Raw genomic sequence first — 24,456 nt, forward strand, 5'->3', positions numbered from 1 at the left:
CCCTCCTCCTGTTGCAGGTGTCCCGCCTCTTCCACGTCCTACTCCTCCATGGAGGGGGCGCACGAGAGGCCACGCTACTGCGTTGGCCCATTTTTTTTTTTTTTTTTTTAATGATCCTCGGATCTTGATGGGCCAGGGACACCCTCCTGCCTGGGCGCCGCCCCAGACCTCAGCGGAATACACGTTCTATACGCCGCTGAGCGCGCCCTCGCCTCTCTGAACTTTCCCACCACCGCCTTGACGGAGGTGCCGAAAAGCCCAGAGGGCGAGACCGGGGCATCGAGGAGAAAAACCTTTTCTTTCACCCCGATGCCCACCAAGTTTAGCCACCGATGCCTCTCCATGGCGACCATAGCCGCCATCGACCGTCCGATGGCGACTGCTATGTGTTTGGCCGCCCGGAGAGAGAGATCCGTGGTGTGCCACTCAGCCATCGCATCAGGGGGTAGCCTCCCCCCGATCGACGTCCCTCAGCAGGCCAGCTTGATAAGCCTGCAACACAGCCATTGTGTGCAAGGCCGCCGCCTGACCCGCCGATGTGTATGCCCTGCCATTAAGACGTGAAGTCGTCTTTAATCCAGCAGCTCCCCATACACGGGGCAGGATGGCTGGGAGGATTTGGCCTCAGCCTTATTTTCCTCCTCATCCACAGCCATCCTCTGATCGACTGGAAAAGCACGGGCTGACGAAGAGGAGGAGTCTCCATCTGACTCCTCCTCCGTCCGCCTGCTCTCACGACCTGGCTGATCGTCCGTGAGCACTGTGTTCTCCAGACGATGAGCCAGATCCATCTGGGAGCCCCAGGACAAACGGCGCCGATCAGCCTCGGCATGAGCGGGACCGCTCCCAAATGCTGGCTCTTCTTCCCTCGAGATGAAGGCCAAGCGAGAGCGGAGCGTCCTCAGTCGGAAAACGCTTGCAGTTTGCGCAGGAAGCCCCCTCGAGAACCTCCCGCGCGTGCTCTTCCCCCAGGCAGAGCTCACAAAGGGTGTGCGTGTCCCCAGGCGTGAGAAACCTGGGACACGGATCAGCGCACTTCCTGTACGCTCCCTTGGATTTACGTGTGCACTTCATTTCACTTTAGAAAGACTTTCTAGCGAACCAGACAAAACAGTCCCTGAAGACGAAAGGATGTTGTCATGTTGGCACGGTGCCTTTTTATACTTCCTGGTCGCACGGTGATGACATCACCAGCTGCCGACGGTCAGTAGGATTGTGATTTGATAGCGATTTCAGACACCTGTCACGCTGAAGGCGTTCCCCGTAGCGTCAGCTGACGCAGCGCGAGTTCCCTTTCGAAAGGGAACTCTCGGATTTCATCAAAAATATGTTTTTCCCTTTCAAGGGAACTTGCGCTGCCTCAAGCGTTGCACAAACTCCTCTGCATGATTTCGTCATGAAGCACTCATAAAATAAGTCCAATGGCGTGACGAGACGTCATAGGCGGGTGAGGTCATTGACCAGGAAACTATAAAGCACCCCTGAACGTAGATTTTATGGCAGCGTGGAAACTTCTGTCAAATATCTCAAATTGGGTCCTGCAGACAGTAGAAAAAGGGTACAGAATTCAGTTTGGGTCACGCAAACCCAGATTCAATGGGGTAGTACCCACGGTGGCCAACTCTGAGCAGGCTCTGGTAATGGAACAGGAAGTACAGATGCTTCTGCGAAAATAGACTATATAGAAGGGATTTCTCTCCACAGCAGAGAGTCAGGGTTTTACAGACGGTACTTTATAGTTCCAAAGCAGGATGGAGGGCTGCGTCCTATTCTAGATATACATCAGCTAAAACAAACAGTCAAAAAGTTAAAAATCAAGAGGCTCACGTTGAAACAGATCATGTGCCAGATCAGGTCTGTGGACCGGTCTGTCACAATAGACCTAAAAGATGCATACCTTCATTTCTCCATCCATTCCACAATACCGGTAGTTCCTCAAGTTTGCTTTCGGGGCCAAATCTTACTAGTATCAGGTCCTTCCTTTGAAACACGCCTCATAATCACAGCCCAATGGAGCAGTTTCAGACTCATATTCTGACTAGAATTGAGTATGACCACGTCAGGCTAGCTCATTCTAGCACAGTCAGAAAATCTGGTGGCTTAGCATCGAGATGCTGTCCTTGCCCACATGAAGGTGTTGGGGTTAAGGCTAAACATAAAGAAAAGTGTGTTTGTTCCACGACAGAATACTAACTTTCTTGGCATAGTATGGGATACAAAGACCATGAGGGCGTGGTTGGCGCCTGCCAGGATTGAATCAATCCTTGAAGCTGTAAACCAGATTAAGCTAGGCCAGTCACTCACTTTGAAACATTTTCAGAGACTATATCTGATTGCAGCAGCGTCCAACGTGATACTTTTGGCCTGCTGTACATGAGACCCATACAGTGGTGGCTCAAAACCAAGGGGTTCTCCCCGAGGGAAAATCTATTTAGCTTGATCAAGGTCACATGGCGATGCCTACGTGCCTTGGTTATGTGGGAGGATGAATGATCATGAATAATACTGTGGCTCACACCTGAGGAGACAAAGGAACTCATAATGAGCTGCATAATGAACTGCATAATAAATGAGCCTCAGACTCAATAAATGAGCCTATGTGAATGAGAGAGCTAAGCAACACAACAAAATAAATATATTTTGTTGTAGTTTATTTAGAATGTAGTAAAAAAGGCACATTACAAAGGCCTGTTATACTGTAAATTATCTATAGAATTTTTAATTAAAAGAGATTTGACTGTAGTTTTTAATTTTTTTTTAAAGAAGTCTCATGCTAAAAAAGTAATTTTGTGACACTAAACACAACTAAATGAATAATTTGTAATGATAAATATTATAAGTAAAATATTTGGGATTTAAAACAACATAATACAACGCAATTCTGATTTTAAAAAGTATTGGGATCAATTCAGGTTGATTGGGACACTTTTGTATCAGTCATTTCAATGGCAAACATTTACTGAATCATTTGATTTTGAAAACTATCCAATACACACAACAGTCAAATATAAATTCGAGCTTCGATTAATTTATGAGACAAGCAATGCAATGCATGATCACTCCAGTGTTAAGGCTATTGTCAGCTATATATTTGTTTCTTATTTTTTTTTAAATTGATTAAAATTAAGATAAAATATATACAAAATTAAATTCACACTAAAGAGCTTTATTACAGCTTTAGGCTTTCTACAAAACAAAACTTTATGAAGTGGTCAAAATCATTTCTGACAAACTCCATGTCTTCTGACATTTCTTATCTAATAATGTGTCCTTTATTACTAGTGCTGTTCCTTTTTCACAATTAACATATATTAAATTAATAAAATAACATTAAGCTATACTATTTTAACATCAGTTTGAAACAAAAGATGTTGCAATGGTTACAACAAGTAGCATATTATACACAAAACATATAGCATCCGAGCAGAACTTTGCAAACAAAAGCTTTATTGATGTGACTAGGATATTTTACAGTAAACACTTCATAATCTATCCAAAACTGCCAAATAAATCTTATCTAAACAGTCTTATGTCTATGACATTTTATTTTGCAGCATGATTCATATTTAAACAGTCTTTTGCAGTTTAAGATTCACAGAAATTAATATAATAAACTTACCTCACAATTTATGTGATATCATTCACTAAATTAGAGATAATTTTCTGAAGAGAATCAGATTATACATTGTTGACAGAGGTTTTTCATCAGGTAAAAGATTGCACACCATGTTTGTTTTCTTTATTTTGCAAAAAGCACAAAGAAGAAGAAGAAGAATAAGAAGTTTTATTTATATAGCGCCTTTCTGTAGCTCAAGGTCGCTTTACATTTCACATATACAGTACATTCAGACACTTACATATACATCTATATATATACACACATCACATAATACATATAATTGCATTATCCGAAATGCTTGTTAAATATATATGTTTTTAACTGGGACTTAAATGCACCCACAGATGAGATGTTTCGTAGTGTAAGGCGCAGCAAATTCCATAATTGAGGAGCATTTATACTAAATGACCTTCCACCAACAGTAGACAAATGGAAACTAGGGATGGACAACAAACCAAGTTCAGCTGATCTAAGGGACCAGACAGGGCGGTAAGGGGAGAGTAGGTCAGACAGATATTCGGGAGCAAGACCATTTAATGCTTTGAACGTTAGAAGCAATACCTTAAAATGTATACGTGATGCTACAGGTAGCCAGTGAAGGTCATGAAGCAGAGAGTAGTGTGAGCAGAGCGCCTAGTGGAGGTGAGAACTCTTGCTGCTAAATTTTGTACATACTGTAATCTTGTGATACATTTTTTTGGAAGACCAAGAAATAAGGCATTGCAATAGTCCAGACGGTAAGTGATTAATGCGTGAATTAAGGTTTCAGTATCAGCAATGGTGAGAGAAGATCGAGACGATCAATAATGATGGAAAAAAGATGGAAAAAAGAGTTTTTAACAACAGAAGAAATGTGAGGGCCAAAAGATAGATTTGAATCGAATAAAACACCAAGGTTACGGATCAATGACGAAGGCTTAATGTGAGTTCCATGAACATCAAAAGACTGGTTCATCGTTTTGACTGTGGCAGTAGAACCAATCAATAATATCTCAGTTTTTTTATCATTCAATTTAAGGAAATTCCGGGACATCCAATACTTAATGTCCCAAATACATGCTGTGAGTGAGTCAGGTAGAAATGGAGCATTGGAGCTGGTGGTGAGGTATCTGAATATCATCTGCATAGAACTGAAGTCCATGCTTGCGTATGATGTCACCAAGTGGATATAGATGATAAATAATAGTGGGCCAAGAACCGAACCTTGAGGAACACCCTGTGTGAGTGAAGCAGTAGCAGATCTAAACCCTTGTATAGTGATATAATACTTTCTGTCAGTAATGTAGGAAATGAGCCAAGAAAGTGCAGAGCCAGTGATGCCAATGTCAGAAAGCCTAGAGATCATTAATTCATAACAGACTGTCTCAAAAGCAGCGCTTAAATCAAGAAGCAGCAAGATGTTCATCAGCCCTGCATCCATGGACAGAAGAATGTCGTTAACCACCCAGAGAAGAGCCATTTCGGTGCTGTGTGATGGACGAAAACCAGACTGAAAAGGTTCAAAAAGGCCATTTATATCCAAATATGCGAAGCATTAACCCTTTCAAGGACTTTGCTTATAAATGGTAAGTTGGATATTGGTCTGTAATTGTCCATGTTTAGGGGGTTTGGACCTTTTTTTTTTAAAGAATCGGCTTCACCGCAGCCATTTTTAGATCTGCTGGAACAACGCCGGACTACAAACTACAGTTAATCATGTGTTATAAAGGGTGCAACCTCAGGGACACACAACTTAAGCAGAACAGTAGGTGTAGGATCAAGTTGGCAAGATGTGGAATTTAACTTTGCAATTAAATCACATATGGCAATTTGAATAGTTAGAGTGAAAGCAGAGAGAGAGTTTGTAGAATGAGCTGAATCCGCAAACATTAAGTGAACATCTGAATCATGTGCATGAGGAGTGTTTTTGGCAATGGATGCAGTGACTGGTTGTAATTTGTCAGAAAAGAATTTTGAAAAACTATTTACAAGCCCCACAGAACCCGGCATAAGTTGTGGTGGATTGGTGAGTTTGCTAACCATAGCAAAGAGCAACTTGGGCCTGCTTTTGGAATTCCTAATGGTAGAGGATTTTGCATCGTTAAGGGCAGTACGGTACTTATGCCAGTGTTCTTTAAAAGCCAAGGAGTGTACAATAAGCCCAGTTTTCCTGTATAGCCTTTCTAGGCAGCGTCCCTCAGTTTTTATCGTTCGTAGTTCAGGAGTGAACCAGGGTGCAGCACGAGTAGATGGAACCAGTCTAGTTTTAACAGGAGCATGCCTCTCAAGTATTTGAGACAAAGCATTATTGTATATACAGCAGATTTTTGAAGGACAGTTAGATAGTAGGCATTTTGACAAGGTAGAAGCCCTTATTGAATCAGAGAAAGAAGATGGATTTACAGAATTGATTTTACGATAAGTCAGCATTTTCTTCAGAGGCGGATAGATATTGGGAAACTACATCTGAAGTTTTTGATTTTATGATCTGAAAAAGCAAAATCAGAACCACTAACAACATATTGTTTTTATTGTGACTGTACACAAATAAAAGTAGACACTTAACAGATTATAATGATGTATAACACTGGCCTGAATTATAAAAATCAACAGAATTATTTGAGTCTCTTTGGCACTGATAAGAAAAAAATCATAATTGCACGATCATCAAACTTAAGTGCCCGATTTTGACTCTCCTACAGGTTTTGCCAAGTCACCAACAAATGCCCTAATTTGCACATGAGTGACAATCATGTAGTGTGAAATCAAAAAAAAAAAAAAAAAAAAAAAAAATTCAAAGTAGCAGACAGCCATGAGATATTTGCAATGCTAAATATCTGGACTTGTCGGCAATTCAAAATTCTGCTGTGTGAAATGTGTTCTGACTGTCAAATACATTGGTGATGACCTAGAGTCAAGGAGAGAGAGAGAGATATAGGGAAGCGGGAGGTTTAGAGAGGAGTTATAGACCAGAATATCAGTATTTTAATAGATATATTTACAATTATATCAAACAAAAACAAAGCACAAACCATTGCTTGAATAGTCACAACTTCAGCAAATTGCAAACATTTTTTTTTGCCTCTTATTTATTTACATCCAACTCTCTTTGCAGAACACAATCCTTGATCCAACCATTGGATTGCAAACTTTCTGCAGTTTGTAATTGTTTAATAACAATTCCAGTCTTGTGCGAGAACGCATGTGTATGGCACGTGTGATCTTGCGTTGTTTACTTGTCACATCTCACGTGATTGACTGTGAAACGTAGTTTGTGCACCGGAGAGAGTTGTTGGTGATTCTTCCCATTGTAAAGTCATGCAGTGTGAAACATCTTGTCACCTATCCATCGTGCAGTGTGAACACGTCAGTGACTGAATGCTACCCCAGATAGTCATGTAGTTTGAAAAGAGCAATGACCCGATGAGTTTGAAAATTGCGCAATCTGAACTCAGCACGAGGCACCTTGTTTGAGAGTTGCCAATTGAGTACAAAGGAATTGGTTCAGCTGATATGTGCAGGGTTTGAATTTTGCCAATCAGATAATGTCAGCTGATAGCAGAGCTTGACTATGTTAGTTGTTTTCATGGATCTATGTGAATGGGGGTTATTTTGATAACAAATACATTTTTTTCATTTTCAGTACTTCCTTGTCGTGTAAAACTAAATGTTAAACTAAACTGTGGCCGAAAATATTGGCAGTGACAAATGTTGTTTCTTTTTGTCTTACAGTGATCAGATGCAATGTAAGTAATTGCAAAAACGTACAAAAACTCCTTAACCTCTGTTTATCATGGCCTCCTAATCCTCCCCCTGACGATTCCCCACTGATTGGTTTCATCTTATCCCCACAATAGAGGGAATGCACGGGCCGTCAGCTGGAGTGACTGTGATTACGCCCCGCTGAGTGGCAAAAAGACTGAGAGGCAGCATTGGTTTACAGCGTGAATGCAGTGAAAATACACAAAACCATCATCTTCGTTGCTCTGGTTGGTTGTAGTGCTATCCAATTGTGTGCACGCCATGCAGAGGGAATTTAAAAGACAACCGTTTATCCCGCCCCTCAGATTGAGCCCTGTCAATGGTGAGTTTCCAGACCAAACATGTTGATGTGGGTCTGGCTTGTCAGGCTACTATAATAGTTTATTTTTGGCAAAACCTTATAGTATGCCTCCTGGACACTTTCCATATATGGCGGGCATCTCACTGTATCATTGCTTCATACTTTTGTATAATTTTTGTATTGTTTTACCATGGTCACTATCCACTGCCATAATAGGAAGGAGTGCGTGCAGAACTATTTTTAAAATTACTGCTTTTGATGTCCGAAAGGGATAGAAGGACATAGGGCATTAAAGGTGCCCTTGAATGATTTGAAACTATGTTAAATTGTTCTCTGATATCTACATGTATGGGTGTATGGTGCTTATTTAAAGGCAAAATTTGTCCAGATACAGTTATACAGGTCCATTTACAACCCTATAAATTGTCCTGAGGATGTAATGCTCTGTTTTTGCCTTATTTGGAAGGGTCATGAATATTAATATTGAGCTCTGCTCTGATTGGCTTATTTCAGCAGCTCACAGCTCACAGCAGTTCAGTAAAGTGGCTCGTAAGTCCTGACCGTCCTGACAGAACACAGACCGACTGAATGACACTTTAAGGAGAATATCTCAAATGGAGATTGCTAAAATGCAGCCTACTTGTTTATTGGTGTTTTCAGATCATCCGCACCGCGCGCGCAAGAGCTTGCATGCATATGGTTGCCAGATTGGACATGTTTAGGTAAAACACCGGATAGCATACATGTTCTTTTCACAAAAAAGCTCTGTTTGGGGGATTTAAATTACTGAAATCTGGCAGGAATAATCTTCGTTCCCAAAGCAAAACCAGTGATGACTCGTCTTTTTTCGTCAACAATATTTCATGTTTATATAACGTTAGTCACACAATGTAGGCTACGCAGTGACTGTGATGTACTCTAAAATACAAGCATGCAAAAACATCATACTTAAGTTCTCAAAAATATAAATATATATTTTTACAAAATGAATAGCCTTGTCAAATGACTATCGTTTTAACTTATATGGTGGAAAAGATGACATTTGCTAGATGGGTCGAGTGAACTATCTGGAAGCAACGTATATACGTTGTATTTTGTAATACAAAATAATATTAACCTTTGTCATTAGACACACTATTTAGTTTTGTATGGTACTTGGTGTTTCCTATTGTTACTGTACTAGCATCTTGCATTATCTAGACAATGCGGTCTCTCTAAGAAACTTTCAATTTAATCAGAAATGTTTAAACAGTCAACATACTGTTGACATTTTTTATTTGTGGGAAGGGTAGAAAAGTCCTCACGTCTCCTGCACAGCCTGGAACATGACATGTGTCCATTCGGCTCCATCAGTTCCACCTGACAATGAATGTGTTTGGACAGATGCAAAGGTTTTGGGCTTGCATATAAATGATCCTCAACGCTTGCAACACGGTTGGGTTTATGTTGAGAAGAACTTAGTTTTCCATGGTGTTTTTGATTCACAAGATTTACATAAGAAGTAGGAGGCAATGGTGTTTGAGACTCACTGTATGTGATGTCCATGTACTGAACTCTTATTATTTCACTATGGCAAGGTTAATTCAATTTTTCATTCTAGGACACCTTTAATTAATAAGGACAGTTATATAATATTATTATACCATACAAGTTATACAACTATAGTTATTCATGACCCTTCCAAATAAGGCAAAAACAGAGCATTACATCCTAGGGACAATTTATAGGGTTGTAAATGGACCTGTAAAACTGGACAATTTTATCCCTTAAATAAGCCACATACCCTCTATGTAGATATTAGAGAGCAAATTGTTTCAAATCATTCTAGGGCACCTTTAATTCAGATTTAGGAGGGAGAGCATTAGATTTGTAAAATGCCATCCTTTCCAGGTATGAAATATGTTGCCTACTCATCAACAAGGAGGACGGCAGCAAAAACATTAGATGCTGTGCATATATATGTAATTTGTATAACAAGCATTTATACATAGAAATATATGCCATGTATATTGATAATTACATATGTGACACACATTATATATATATATATATATATATATATATATATATATATATATATATATATATATATATATATATATATATATATATAATGTGTGTCACATATATAATTATGCTTACAATTCTCAGTTTTATGACATGGTAGCACAGTTTGTGCTCATATCTTTCATGCTACATGTGCAGGTTTAACCATGTTAAATCTCATTGAACAGTGCAGCATTGGTTATACTCTTGAGCACACAACTGTAGGGCTTAATGCTTGTGTTTCTAGGAGAATGAAGTGACAGCTGCGGAGGTTACGCATGGCCAGCTATGAGCTGCCACACATTTTCATCTTCAGTCATGGGATCCAGAAAGCATTCTAATGCATCGTGACAGCCAAAGGCTAAAGCTAAATGAGCAAAATGCCTCCAGTTTGTCTTAGTGGCACAAAAGAACATGCACAGAAGTGAAAGGAGGTCAGCATGAAGCAGTGCACTGTGCAATTCTAAGAAAAGGAATACTAGGTTAATAGATTTATTCACTGAAAGAACATTAGTTGTCAGCAGAAGGACTCATAACAACCTCAAACTAAGTTGAAGTAATATCACATGCACAGTGATGTTATGCAATGATTTGTGTTTCTAATGAGGTTCAAAATCTCTTGCCATCAGCCCTTTTACTTCAAGAGAAACTTAGAGGAGCTGGTCTTAGACCTGTCATTAAAAACTGGTTACTAGGACAACCACAGGGAATATATAATCCCCTCCATAAAGTAATGCCGGATGTGTTAATAACATAGTATATCCATCACACCAAGACTATGTTTTTCCCTAAACAGCTAGCTTTAACAGTTAATGCTCAGCAATAAAATGTAGGATGTGTATCAGTGAAACATTGATACTTAACACAAAAACTAAATAATTTAAGCAAATTTTAACCTCAGTATTGTTACCATTAGAATTTGCCAATAGGGCCATAACAAGGATTTGTGAGGTCTGGGGAGGGATGACTGATTGAAATTTGATTAGTTTTTTTTTTTCTTCTGATGGCTTAAGCACATTTTTTTGTAACTATTGGCTATTTTTGCAAAACTCTACACACAAATAAGAAAACCCATCACCAAATCACCAAAACATTGTAGTTCTCTTGCAAAAGCTAATTCACCTTGCTTAACTCTTCAAACCTTCGTAAAATTTTTATTTTTGTATCAAACAGTTAACACAAGTTATCATAGAAATAAGCACACATGAATAAAAAACACATCTGACTTTTCCACAAGGTGCACAATGTAGGCTATGTCAGTTTGAGGTTATACTTTTGTCATAGTCCTGTAAACATAGAGGGATCCAAACTTAAAGTACTGGGGCCCGTTCTTTGTACCGCGCTTAATACATCCGAGATGATTTGACAGATCCCAGATCTTTTAATCCTGATAACTGATCTCTGGCTAATTTGGTTCTTCAAACGAATTTGCGGATTGGATTAAAATATCTGGATTAAGTTATCTGAGATCACTGGTCGTGCCTGTGTTCCCTGAAGAGGGCAGATGCATCGATACTCGAAACCATGATCAGCAATGCAGCGATTGGCTGTCGTCAAGACAACGTAATGATATCATATAATTAAAAAAACCAACTAGCAAAAAACTTGTCAAAGAAAAAAAAAAGAACCTTTATAAGGAAACAGACAAACGAACAAACCAACATAAAAGTTAGATAAATTAAATGTGCACTGTTTTGATGAACATGATTCCCAATTATTTATATTCACGATTTTATATTTGTACACACTTTACATTTTTATTTTAATGTTGTAATTTCATTTTTATTTCAATTTGAAGCAGATTTGTTATGTGAGAATATTAATTAACGTTTCTTAACAGTCAAGATCAAATTATCTGCGTCTCTTGCGCTGCATTAAGCCACTCCCATAATATCCGTCATCACTCACATTAATGCACGACAAAGATTAACTGCACATTTGGAATAATAGATGCATTCAATATAAAAATAGATCTCTCTTCTATAATACTTGGTATGAAAACAACATTGTGTTAGTTAAACAACTTTTTAATTCAAACTGTATTTTATTATCTTATAGCGAATTTTTGGATAAATTTGGATTTCCAGTTACAGCAAAAGATGTGCTGTTGTATTTGGTGCCAACATACCTCAACAAGTTATACAATTTGTAAGAGCGTGTGGAAGTGATTCTTCTGAGGCAGTATATGTTCAAGACAGCATGTTTTTAGGAGACATTGACATTCTGAAACAAAGTTGTACTAATAAACATATTAGGGATATTATAACAGGTGAAAGAGCTACTCATAAAAGCTTATTGTGGAACATTGTATTTAGGAATATAAACTGGAATAAAGCTTGATGTATTTGTGAAGCATACTGCTTCGATAATAAAGTAAAAGAAGTTACATTTAACATTTTACATGGTATATATCCAGCAAAAAAAAATGTATTAAAGAGGTTTAATTTGATTATTAATGATGTGATTTGTGTTCAATAGAAAAATAATCTATTATTCATCTCTTTTGTGATTGTATATACACAAAGATTTTTTGGGTGGACATTGAAAATTCCATTAGAAGGAAAACAAATGTTATATTTAAATTAAATAATTTTGATATATGTATATATTATTCCAATGAACGTGATAATAATAAGTTCACCTTTATTGTGCAACTTTTTATTATTTTGGGAAAATTTCATATACACAAGAATAAATGGTCAGGATCCAAGCCACATTTTACTCATTTTCTTCAGGAGATTAAGGACTATTGCACCAGTTTAAAGAATATTATGAATAAAAAAGCAAGAAAGACTTGTAATATTCTTCAAGAATATAATTTTTTTGATTAATTTATCAAGGTTTGTATACTCTGGAATTTTTTTGTTTCATTGTTCTTTTTTTATTTTATTTTGTTGTACATGTGTATTAATATATTTTATTTGCTTTATTTTACGTTTTTTTCTGGCAATAAAACAAAACAAAAAACAAAGATTAACTGCACAATGTGTGTAAACCTCCAATACATCTATAAAGTAATCATTCCATCACAATTCACAAATAAATTTCTCAATCAAGTGACTGTGTCTATAGTATTAAACACAAATTTTACACAACATTAAAATATTATTTTCAAATAAACTTTTATATTTATTATTATTTTAAATTATTATTGCCCCTGGTTCAGTAATGAACTCGTGTAATAAAGTAGCAGTGGCTGGGACAGATTTTAAGTATCACCTCAAGATGTAATCTACGCTAACAGGTTTAGTAAAACCCTAGCAGGTTTAAGCTAATGGATCTATTGCTATAACAGCAAGTCCAAGATGAGCTTCGAAGAACCAAACAATCCGAGATCAAGCCAAATCGTCAACCATCAAATCCAGCTAACTGAGCAACGTACGAAGAACAGGCCCCATGACCGCCAACAAATAGGCTTTATTATAATAAACACCATTACCGGTATAAACACACAAACATAAAGAACACCAAACACCATTAACCTAACGTGAGACCGAACAATAAGTGACTGAACAAGGAGGAACTTACGGAATTAACGTAAATACGAATTTCCGAGGTAAAAATTGCACATGAACCCCCCTTTGATGTCTTGTTTAACACTTGGAAGTTAGGGAATAATTTTGATACCCAAGTTCCCGAGATGGGCGTGCCATAACCGTTAAAAATGGCGGATGGGAGAGTTTTATTAGTTTTTTTGTGCAACAGTTTCATTGTCCTGTCTTGTCATTAAAGTAAGAAATAAATGATAAGAATCATTTGACGCATATTCTGCATTTTAAACACATTGAAAATCGCATATAGTTGACCATCATTCCAGAATAGTGAGAAGGCTGACTATCTAGATAGTGTGGTAAAAGTAGCTATACAAAAGGATCATGTAGGGCTGAAAACTATTGCCATTTTAGTCTTTAAGCAGCCTTATCTTGTATGTATTATGCCTTATTGTGAATGTGATTATAAACAATATGTTTTTGTGTGGTGCTGCTAGTGTTTGCCAGTGATTCTATGACTTTCTGCGACCGGGAAATGACTGAAATGGTTATAGTGTTAAAATAACATTTTCCCAAGATGCACAAAGGTATGAACCTGGAGTCCTCCATTCTTTCCGAAAACAAAGCACCTGAACACAACAAGCTCGTAATCACAACTTCTGAAGGGGGAAGTAGGAAGCTTCCGATAGCACGTGAAGGCAGCATTAAATGAAAACACTGGTGACAAACAGGAGGCGGGAAACAGAACAAAGGAACATGGCAATGAAAACAGACGGGACAAGTGATAGTAATTATGACATTTAACCAACATTTGAGATGTGTGAAACACTATTTGACTGAAATGGTATTAGAAATAATCTCAGAAATAATTTATTTAAAGGGGTGATGAATTGAGAAATCAACTTTCCCTTGAGCTTTTGATATATAAAAGGTCATGGTAATATAAGAATATCCTCTAAGTTTCAGAACTGAAAACTTCCTTGTTATTCAAAGAAAAGCTTTTATAGACACCAGGCTCAGCAAACGATCTTGTGCTTCATACTTACGTCATTGCGTGACAAAATACGCCTCTAAAGTGCGTCTAATCCAGTAGCCTCACCCCACCGACTCAAGGAGGGCTCATGCTAGCTGGTCAACAACAATAAACATGCCGAGGAAGATAGCAAGATATTGCGCTATTCCTGGTTGTGTCGCTGCATAAGCTTCCTTTGGATCCTAATATTAGGAATGTGTGATTGAACTTTATTTTTAATGAAGTTCCAGCTCACAGACATGTTCACTTCGTTTCACTGCGGAATCATTTGTAAACAAATCTCTGGTCAATGCTGGATTTGGATCCGACAGGAATGGTGCAACACACTTACGTGAGTAAAACGTGTTTTTATATGTAATAGTATTGCATTGTTATAGATCGTTTTGCTTGTACGTGTGTACGTGTCTGACAGAGCATACCTTTAGCACGCTAGACTCAGACAGGTATGGGCCAACCTTCGCAAAGCCCGGCAGGCCAATGAATCTCATATTATTCCGTTCTGTGCTATTCCCAGTCTCGAGTTGACATTTGAATGGCGGCGCGTGCATGCATGTGTATGTATGCTTGTGGGCTATGTGTAATATAAAAATAATAGTCCAATCAATCGCGGGTGGATTAGAAATTAATAAAGTAAAGACTTTTACGAGCCCTGTGATCGAGAAAATCATTCCGGTTGCCGCTTCTCCCTCTATCTCTCCTCTCCCTGAACTGACAGGGAAGCTTAAGCTCATTAAATATGCACATCTTATCCCATCCTAGCCGTGGGCGTTTATTGGAGAGAGCCTCAAAACCAGTGTAGAAAATAGCCTATTATTTATTAGTTATGATGTTTTTGAATGTAAAAACCACACAAACATCATTATTTGACCAGTATAACAATATAAAAAAATTAAAAAGCCATTTCATGACACCTTTAAAAAAAGACTAACATGTTTTAACTAAAACTTTGACTTAAACAGGAAAATAGTTTTTTTTATGACTAATACTAGACTAAAAAGACAAGACTTTTAGTCGACTAAAACTTGGCTAACTAAAAGTGAATGACTAAATATGACTAAAACTAACAAGGACATTTAGCACAAGACTAATACTAAATTCAAAATAGGTGACAAAATTAACACTACAACTGACAATGCAAGAGATGACATGGCTTAGGCTACAGAGTTTGTTGATTAATCCAACCCAGATAGCAGACAAACAGTGAATCAGCGTTGAATCAATGTTAATGCATCAACTAAAATATCATTGAATCAATGTTGAGATTTAACATTGATTTTTCATCAGTTTTGCACCCTGAAATAATATTATTTCAACGATTAAAAATAGATCAAGATGGGCTTAAAATCAATAGTTTTTCAACTAAAATTAAACCACTTATTTAACAGTAAATCAATGTTGAATCAATGTTAATGCATCAATCAAAATATAATTGAATCAATATTGAAATATAACATTGGTTTTTTTTTATCAGGTTTGCACTGTGAAATAATGTTATTTCAACAATGAAAAATAGATCAATCTGTACAGCAGGATTCTATGCCAGTTCATTTGTCTCTTTACTTTATTCATTTTAATCAGAGACCATGTATGGCTGTAATCGATATGATTTTGCATCAAAAAGTCACTCAAAGTAAACAAACCTCCTTCAGTTTACATGCAAATGTATTTATTTATGCCCCACAGTTACAAAAAGAAATCTCACATTGACTTAAAACAATTACATCTGAATTTATAACACAAATGAGAAGAGCCTGGAAAAAACATGACAACTTGCATCTGCAAAATGGAAGTAAATACAAATGTAAACTTGCCAATAAATACAGAATTGAGACATCAACTAACCCTAGAAAGAAGGTAGAAGAAAGAATGAAATACTCCAAACTCAGGGGTTTCCACCATGAGCAATGTCCCCAAGCCCTTCAGGTTGTAATGGAGCCAGTTTTGCACCGTCCCAGCAAAGATAAACTCTGATGCCTCCTTTTTATCAGCATTTACGACATCTAAAACAACAAGAAGTTAGAACAAATTTGGAAATTACAAATATAGCCTACTACAACATGAAGTGAAACTTGAAATTTTATCAAAATCTTGATATCCCAGTTAAAACCACGGTAACATTAAATTCAGAACTATTTAATGCATTTTAGTATAGACTTAAAGGACCCGCAGACACACAATGAATAAAAAAGCAAAGTGAATATATCCGGTGTTTTATCTAATAATATTATTGTATTTAATAGTAAATAAATAAAAGTGTGAAAATGAAACAAGACCAGAGGCCTGTTGCATGAAGCTAGCTGAACAAACTCTGAGTTTCAGAGTAGGTTTAAAGTTGACAAATCCAGATAAATCCAACCTGGTTTAGATCAAGTTCAACAGTTTCTCAAAGCTCGGTATAAACTTTCTCTGTCAACTCAGGTTTAATCCAGAGTTAGCGATTAACTCTGAAGCACGTGCACCTGAAAGTGTGACACGTGCAGAAAACAGCCAATCACAGTTTCCATTAGATTCACTTCTCTTCTGAAGATTGAGAGATCGTTTTGAAAATTATTATGAAAATAAATATGTTTACAAGGCAGGAATAAATTCTGATGCTGCAGCAACAGTTTGAGAAGGCAGCTAAAAGAATATCTCACTATATCAATGCATGATGTGAATCAAAGAAATATCCCTAATAATTATAGGTTCACAAAGAGCTCAAATGAATACACATTGTTTAAAAGAATGATGAATGCATGTATTATATTTATATTACTATTTGGCTACTTGTCAATTAAAATAATATTTATATGAACATATATGAATTCAAAGTGATTATAATTCATATTATAATTAATTCAGCCAGCAGCCATATCACCCTGTAGCCCAAGACTGGTTTCTCACTGAAGCTAAGCAGGGCTGAGCCTGGTCAGTACCTGGATGGGAGACCAACTGGGAAAACCAGGTTGCTGCTGGTAGAGGTATTAGTGGGCCAGCAGGGGGTGCTCACCCTGTGGTCTGTGTGGGTCCTAACGCCCCAGTATAGTGATGGGGACACTATACTGTCAAAGAGCCCCGTCCTTCGGATGAGACGTTAAACCAAGGTCCTGACTCTCTGTGGTCATTAATCGTAAAAAGAGTAGGGGTGTAACCCCGGTGTCCTGGCCAAATTCCCTTGATTGGCCCTTACCAATCACAGCCTCCTAATAATCCCCATCCACTGAATTGGCTCTATCACCCTCTCTCCTCTCCACCTATCGCTGGTGTGTGGTGAGCGCTCTGGCGCCGTTGTACTGTGGCTGCCGTCGCATCATCCAAGTGGATGCTGCACACTGGTGGTGGTTGAGGAGAGACCCCTGACATGTGTGAAGCGCTTTGGGTGTACAGTAGTACATTGGAAAGCGCTATATAAATGCCTCATTCATTCATATAATATAAATATAATAAATTATTAGCACCAAAAGATGCACAATTTTATTTCAAAAGTTTTTTCATTATAAACTTCTTTAATTTGTTAAATTACATTTATATCAGGCAGCTCAGTAGAACCGTTTTTCCTATGTTGCCACAGTTGCGTTGACAGTTAAAGGGGTCGCACACCGGACTGAAGCTCAGCGGCGTGTCTCAGGTATCTCACACCGGATGCACACATTATATACGTGCAAGCTCAGTTCCCTTTCGTTCAGTCACTCCGACGTAACGTCAGTGACTGATGAATGGGGGTTTCGCCTAGAAGCCAATCATCTTCGAGATCTTGGAAAACGCCCAATGGCAGTGCCAATGCCATGGGCATGCGAAATTTGCATGCGTAACTCCGCCTACCCACCTGGCTATATAAGGAAGTAGTTGGCATGAATCTGCTTCGGAGCCAAGAGCATCTCTTCACTCCGGCAAGCCTGAATTCTGAAGTCCTCTCTTCAGTCTTTGAGACGAGTGGTTCTCCAGGGTGTTGGTGTACGGCGCGTTCCAGCGATCTCACATTGCCTGCCTGCTGATCTGTGCAGTGATCTGCAACAGCTGTGTGTGTTTTCCCTGGGCGCTTCGGCACGCTGCAGAGCTTCCTCTCACAAAAAGAGCTTGCGTGTGGCACGTCTTTTTCAAGACGGTTTGCCCACGCACTTCCGGGTGCGGTCGATATCTGTTGCTGTCTTTGGGACGCATTCACTGCTCGACGTGTTTGGGCAGCACGTTCGGACAGTGTTTGTGGATGTGCTGTGTTCCCTCTGCGGGAACATGACCATCGCGATGTTGTGGTCGAGACTCAATGATCTCTGTTAAGAGAGAGAGTCCCCTCTGCCACACCCCGATCTACCATCTCCGAGAGAGGTGGTACTTTGGCTGGTGGCCAGGGTGACCTGAGGGCGGTGCTGTGGTATTAAGAACCCCGACGATCATTCCTCGGGCCACTCCCGCCCTCTTGCACATCGCTTCCAGTGAGTGTTGGACTGAAGAAGCGGGACCGTCTGCTGACGCCCCGTTCGTTTCGTTCATACTCCAGATAGCGGCAAGAGGTTGATTGCCGCATCTCAAGGTGGGCTAGAGTCCTTTGGGGATGACGATTCGGCTATGCTCCGCCTCTGGGTGTGGTAGCACTGTAGAATTTGACCTAGAGTTGACAGCCATGTTATCTCGGGCAGCCGCGAGCCTCGGGCTGGTGTGAATCTCTACCCTGTTAAGAGTGCTCGCGGTTGGTGCACAGGCCCACAGTTTCCACATCTCCGGGCGTGGGTGCAGGAATCTCCCGCCCGCCTGAGAGAGTAGATCCCTCCTGGTCGGAATCTCCATCGGAGAGCCTTCCAGGAGAGATATCAGGTCCGAGAACCATACTCGGGTCGGCCAGTACGGAGCCACTAGAAATACCTGGGCCCCGTCCCGGCGTACCCTCTACAGAACTCCTGGAAGCAGGACAATCGGGGGGAAGGCGTACAGAGGTAGCCTCGGCCACTCCTGTACCATGGCATCCAGCCCCAGCGGGGCCGGATGGGTCAGAGAAAACATCTGCGGGCAGTGAGAATTCTCCGCCGAAGCAAATAGGTCTATTTCCGCTTTCCCATAAACCTTCCATAGGAGCTCCACCACCTCTGGGTGGAGTCTCCATTCCCCGGGCCTCGGCCCCTGTCTCGACAGGCTGTCTGCTTCCTGATTCAGGACCCCGGGGATATATACTGCCCTGATTGACAGCAATTTCCCCTGGGCCCACAGGAGGATCCGATGTGCCAATTTGTCCAAAGGACGGGACCTCAGACCCCCCTGGTGATTTATGTAGGCGACCACCGACGTGTTGTTTGTCCTGACTAACACATGGTGGCCCCTGAGGTCGGGCAGGAACTGTTTCAATGCAAGAAACACTGCGAGCATCTCTAGCCGATTTATGTGCCAGTGCCGCTGATGTTCCTGCCATAGACCCTGGGACGAGCGACCACTCATGGTCGCCCCCCAGCCCGTGAGAGAGGCGTCTGTCGTTAGCGTTATGCGACGAACATGAGCCCCCAACATGGGACCCTGAGATAAAAACCCCGGGTTTTTCCACATGACCAGAGCACGTAGGCATCGCCGCGTGACTTTGATCGTGCGGAGCGGATTTCCCCTCGGGGAGAACCCTTTCGTTTTGAGCCACCACTGCAGTGGCCTCATGTACAGTAGGCCAAAAGGTATCACGTTGGACGCTGCTGCCATGAGACCTAACAGTTTCTGGAACTGTTTCACAGTGACGGCCCGGCCTAGCTTCTGTTCTTTGACGGCTGCCAGGACCGATGCTATGCGTGTTGGCGATAATTGCGCCCGCATAATTACCGAATCCCAGTTCACACCTAGAAAAGTGGTTCTCTGAGCCGGAGAAAGCACACTCTTCTTGGCGTTCAGCCTCAACCCCAGCTTCGACATGTGGGCAAGAACAGCATCTCGATGCTGAACCGCCATCTGCTCTGTATTCGCTAGAATCAGACAGTCGTCGATATAGTTCAGTATGCGGATGCCCTGCAGACGCAGCGGCGCCAGAGCTGCATCCACACACTTGGTGAACGTGCGGGGTGACAGTGCTAGACCGAAGGGAAGTACACGATATTGGTATGCCTCTCCCCCGAAGGCAAACCTCAGGAACTTCCTGTGATGTGGAAGGATGGAGACATGAAAATACGCATCTTTGAGGTCTATGGTGACAAACCAATCCTCCGATTTGACCTGCGCTACAATCTATCTGAGTGTAAGCATCTTGAATTTGAGCTTGGCCACCGAGCGATTCAATAGCCGCAGATCTAATATCGGGCGTAAGCCCCCATCCTTCTTCGGCACGATGAAGTAACGGCTGTAAAAGCCAGACTCCCTGCTGGGAGGGGGAACCCTCTCTATAGCCCCTTTTTGCAGGAGTGTCTCTACTTCCTGTGCCATTACCAGAGCCTGCTCCGGGCCCACCTCTGTAGGTAGGACACCGCAGAAAGGAGGTGGCCGACTTCTGAATTGAATGGCGTACCCCTTTTCTATTATCTGCAGGACCCAATGAGATATATTTGATAGACGTTTCCACTCGTCTAGAAAATCTACTAAGGGAACCAGCCTCTCGAGGCTGGCCTCTGGTGTATTTTGAGCAACAAGCACAGTGCCCTGAAGCGGCGGACCGGCAGGGAACGACTGACTTGACTGCTCGGGGGCCCCCCGAAGGGGGTGCGGACCACCCTCGGGTGGCCCGCGGAGACCGACTGCGCCCCGGCATTGCGGCGGGGTTGGCAGTGCGGCCCCCCGAGGGTGCCGTAGGGAAGCGGGTACCGTTGGCAGGGGTAAACACCGCTTCCCTACGGGGGGAACCACCCTCAGCGTCCTGGCGCTTCTGGCGTCAGGAACGCTTCGACGAGGCCTTCTTGGCGATCAGGACTGTCCGCAGATCAGCCCTGCCCCTCGAAGGCCTCGCCTGAGAGCGCCGCCCCTCGTCCCCGCGCTGAGGGGGAGCTCGAGCGGCGACGCTCTGCTTTTGTTGCGCCCTGTGAGCGGAGCTCGTACTCGGCTTGGGCTGCCTGATGTCAGCGGCAGCCCCAGGGACCTGGACCCGGAGAGGGAGAAACTGCTTTAGCGCCGCAGCTTGCTTCTTTGACTCCTGGAACCTCTCGGTGACAGTGTGTACTGCGTCACCGAAGAGGCCACCAGGAGACAGCGGCGCGTCGAGCAGGAAGCTTTTCTCCCTCTCCTTGATTTCAGTGGGGTTGAGCCATAAATGCCTCTCCGTAGCCACCAAGGCTGCCATAGAGCGGCCAACACATCTGGCCGTCTCCTTGGTGGCCCGGAGAGCGAGATCAGCTGAAGTTCTAAGCTCATTTATAATATCTCCCCCCACTTCATCACGTCCATCTAGGTCCCTGAGCAGGTCAGCCTGATAAGCCTGCATTATAGCCATAGTATGCAGGCATGCAGCAGCCTGACCTGCCGCCGAGTACGCTTTGCCCACCAGTGCCGACGTTGTTTTTAATGGTCTGGTGGGCAAAGTCGGGGCCTTCAGGGACGATGCCGAGGAAGGCGAGAGATGGCTCGCGAGCGTCTCTTCTACCTTTGGCATCGCCCCATAACCGTAGTGCTTCAGCCCCATGATGTTGCTATAGACCGAAGTCTGAGGGCTGAACACACGGTATGATGCCGGTCTCTTCCATGACTTTGCCACCTCGGTGTGCAAATCATGGAAGAACGGCAGGCCCCGTCGCTGAGGTTCTGAAGCGCGAGCGGGCAGGAATCTTTCATCTAATTTACTAGATTTTCTTCTTCCTGCCTCAGATCTTTCTACGGGCCAGTCAATATTTAGTCTGGCCACAGCTCGCGTTAAAACCTCAACGAGCTCCTCACTCGCAGGGGACTGAAGTGGCGAATCTTCAGTCGCGATGCTCTCAACGTCCACCTCCTCGGAGCTGGATAGTTGGAGCACCGGCGACTCTCTCGGGGGGGAAGAAACCGCCATGCGTGCTTCCATGCCCCGAGAAGAGCCGCTGGATGGAGCAGGTGAGGGCAGAGATAAGGCAGCGCCCGTCTCTAACCCCTCTGCAACATCCAATTGTGATCCCCACGACTGCAGCCTTCGCTCCGCCTCGGCGGCTGCGGGACCAGAGCCGCGGGGAACACGAGCCGAGGCACCCTCCTCGAAGAGTGCCCGGCGGGAGCGCAGCGTTCTCAGTGGCATACGCTCACAGTGCTCGCAAGCAGCCCCCTCGAGGGCTGCCTGGGCATGCTGCGCTCCCAAGCAGGCTACACAAAGAGAGTGTGTATCCCCACCCGTGATGTAGCGTGGGCAGGGATGAACACACCTCTTAAAGCTGCTTTCACTCGCCATTTTAATCTATCTATTTTATTTTCTCTTTGTTTGTTAATATATACTGCAATATTTAACAAAAGGGTGGAAAATCTCTGGATATAGACAGACAAAAACACCAAATAGACAGACAGGTTCACACAGATCGCTTGCTGAAGGCTCAGAAGCTAGTTCCTGTTTGTTTTCACGGACGCTTTATAGCTTCCGGTCGATGACGTCATCACGCCGACGATCGATCTTTTTTCCGATGGAATGGTTCTACAGGCGCTTCACGACGCATTAACGCAGAGGCGTTCTCACAGCGTTTCGACGCAGCTCGAGTTCCCCGAAAGGGAAATGATGTTATGAGATTTCTGTTTTGTTTTTTAACCAGGAGGGTTTGTGTTCATTGATTGTTACTGTTTATCTCAGTTCAGCAGAAAAAGCACTTTAGTTGCTAGTAATGTTGAAATTAATGTATTTTCAGTGCAGATTTAGAAATGAAGGCATTTTTTCATTTATCATATTTTTTTCAGACATGGCTACTGGTTGAATTAGATATTTTGTACCAACGCAACTTAAACAGAACAACCTCAAAATGAAAAAAAACATTTTGTGAAGGATTACCTATGTTTGCTTGTTTTTTTGCTTGTTTTATGTTTATCTACATTTCCTTCTGAAAAAAATATTAATTTATCACATATTGTGATAAAGTTCATTATTTTCCATTATGTAATGATACAAATTTTACTTTCATATAATTTAGATTCATTGCACACCAACTGAAATATTTCAGCTCTTTTATTGTTTTAATACTGATGATTTTGGCATACAGCTCATGAAAAACCAAAATCTCAAAAAATTAGCATATCATGAAAAGGTTCTCTAAACGAGCTATTAACCTAATCATCTGAATCAACTAATTAACTTTAAACACCTGCAAAAGATTCCTGAGGCTTTTAAAAACTCCCAGCCTGGTTCATTACTTAAAACCGCAATCATGGGTAAGACTGCCGACCTGACTGCTGTCCATCATTGACACACTCAAGCGAGAGGGTAAGACACAGAAAGAGATTTCTGAACGAATAGGCTGTTCCCAGAGTGCTGTATCAAGGCACCTCAGTGGGAAGTCTGTGGGAAGGAAAAAGTGTGGCAAAAAACGCTGCACAACGAGAAGAGGTGACCGGACCCTGAGGAAGATTGTGGAGAAGGACCGATTCCAGACCTTGGGGGTCCTGTGGAAGCAGAGTCTGGAGTAGAGGTTAGATCGGGCTCAAAAAATCAAGCCCGACCCTACCCGAGCCCGTGCACATTGTGTCCGAGCCCGGCCCGGCCCGACACATTAACTTTAATTTTGAGCCCGAGCTCGAAGCTTTAATTTTGACGAGAACGAGTCTGTAATGAGCAAAGCGCAGTGAAGCGGACTGGTGAGGCTCATGATAAAACTACATTTAGTTTTCACAGCGACTGTACAGCCGAATAACATTTTGTTGCAATATTTTCCTGTTTAACACTTTGAAGCTGCTTTGAAACAATCATCATAGTAAAAGCGCTATAGGCTATAAATAAAGTTGACTTGACTCCGCTCAATAATCCACAGGCGCGCGCTCATGAACCGCTCACCGGTAAACCGATGTTTGCTCAAATCCAGCTCAGACATTTATCTGTAGCTTACTTTGTTGTAGCCATTAAACAATGTGTTTTTTCCTTCATATTTATGTTTAAATATTATAATATTATTTTTACATTTCATCTGATTACGATGAGTGAAAAGATGCGAGTGGGTCAGAAATGATTTTGGTGGTTATATTTATTTTAATATTAAGTTTTGTTTTGTAGAAAGCATTTATTTCGTTTTGTTTAAATTGTATCTTAATTTTAAGAAAGGTTTCTTGGGCCAATTGCCTGGATTTAGTAAATAAAAAGCAAATAGCAGACTATAATCGCGAGGTGAAGTCGTGGGAGTGATTGCTTTCATTTCAT

The 24,456-nt window shown here is 41.5% G+C and overlaps 1 protein-coding gene and 1 pseudogene across 1 annotated transcript in view; both read left to right on the forward strand.

The window, feature by feature from the left end:
* The window catches only part of cygb2 (cytoglobin 2), a 110,821-nt gene that overhangs the window by 15,449 nt on the left and 70,916 nt on the right, over nt 1-24,456 (forward strand). The gene's annotated exons all lie outside the window — the stretch shown is intronic.
* LOC137094678 (5S ribosomal RNA) lies at nt 17,072-17,188 on the forward strand (annotated as a pseudogene).

Source organism: Pseudorasbora parva, chromosome 12 (assembly GCF_024679245.1).
Source record: "Pseudorasbora parva isolate DD20220531a chromosome 12, ASM2467924v1, whole genome shotgun sequence".
Classification (NCBI taxonomy): domain Eukaryota; kingdom Metazoa; phylum Chordata; class Actinopteri; order Cypriniformes; family Gobionidae; genus Pseudorasbora; species Pseudorasbora parva.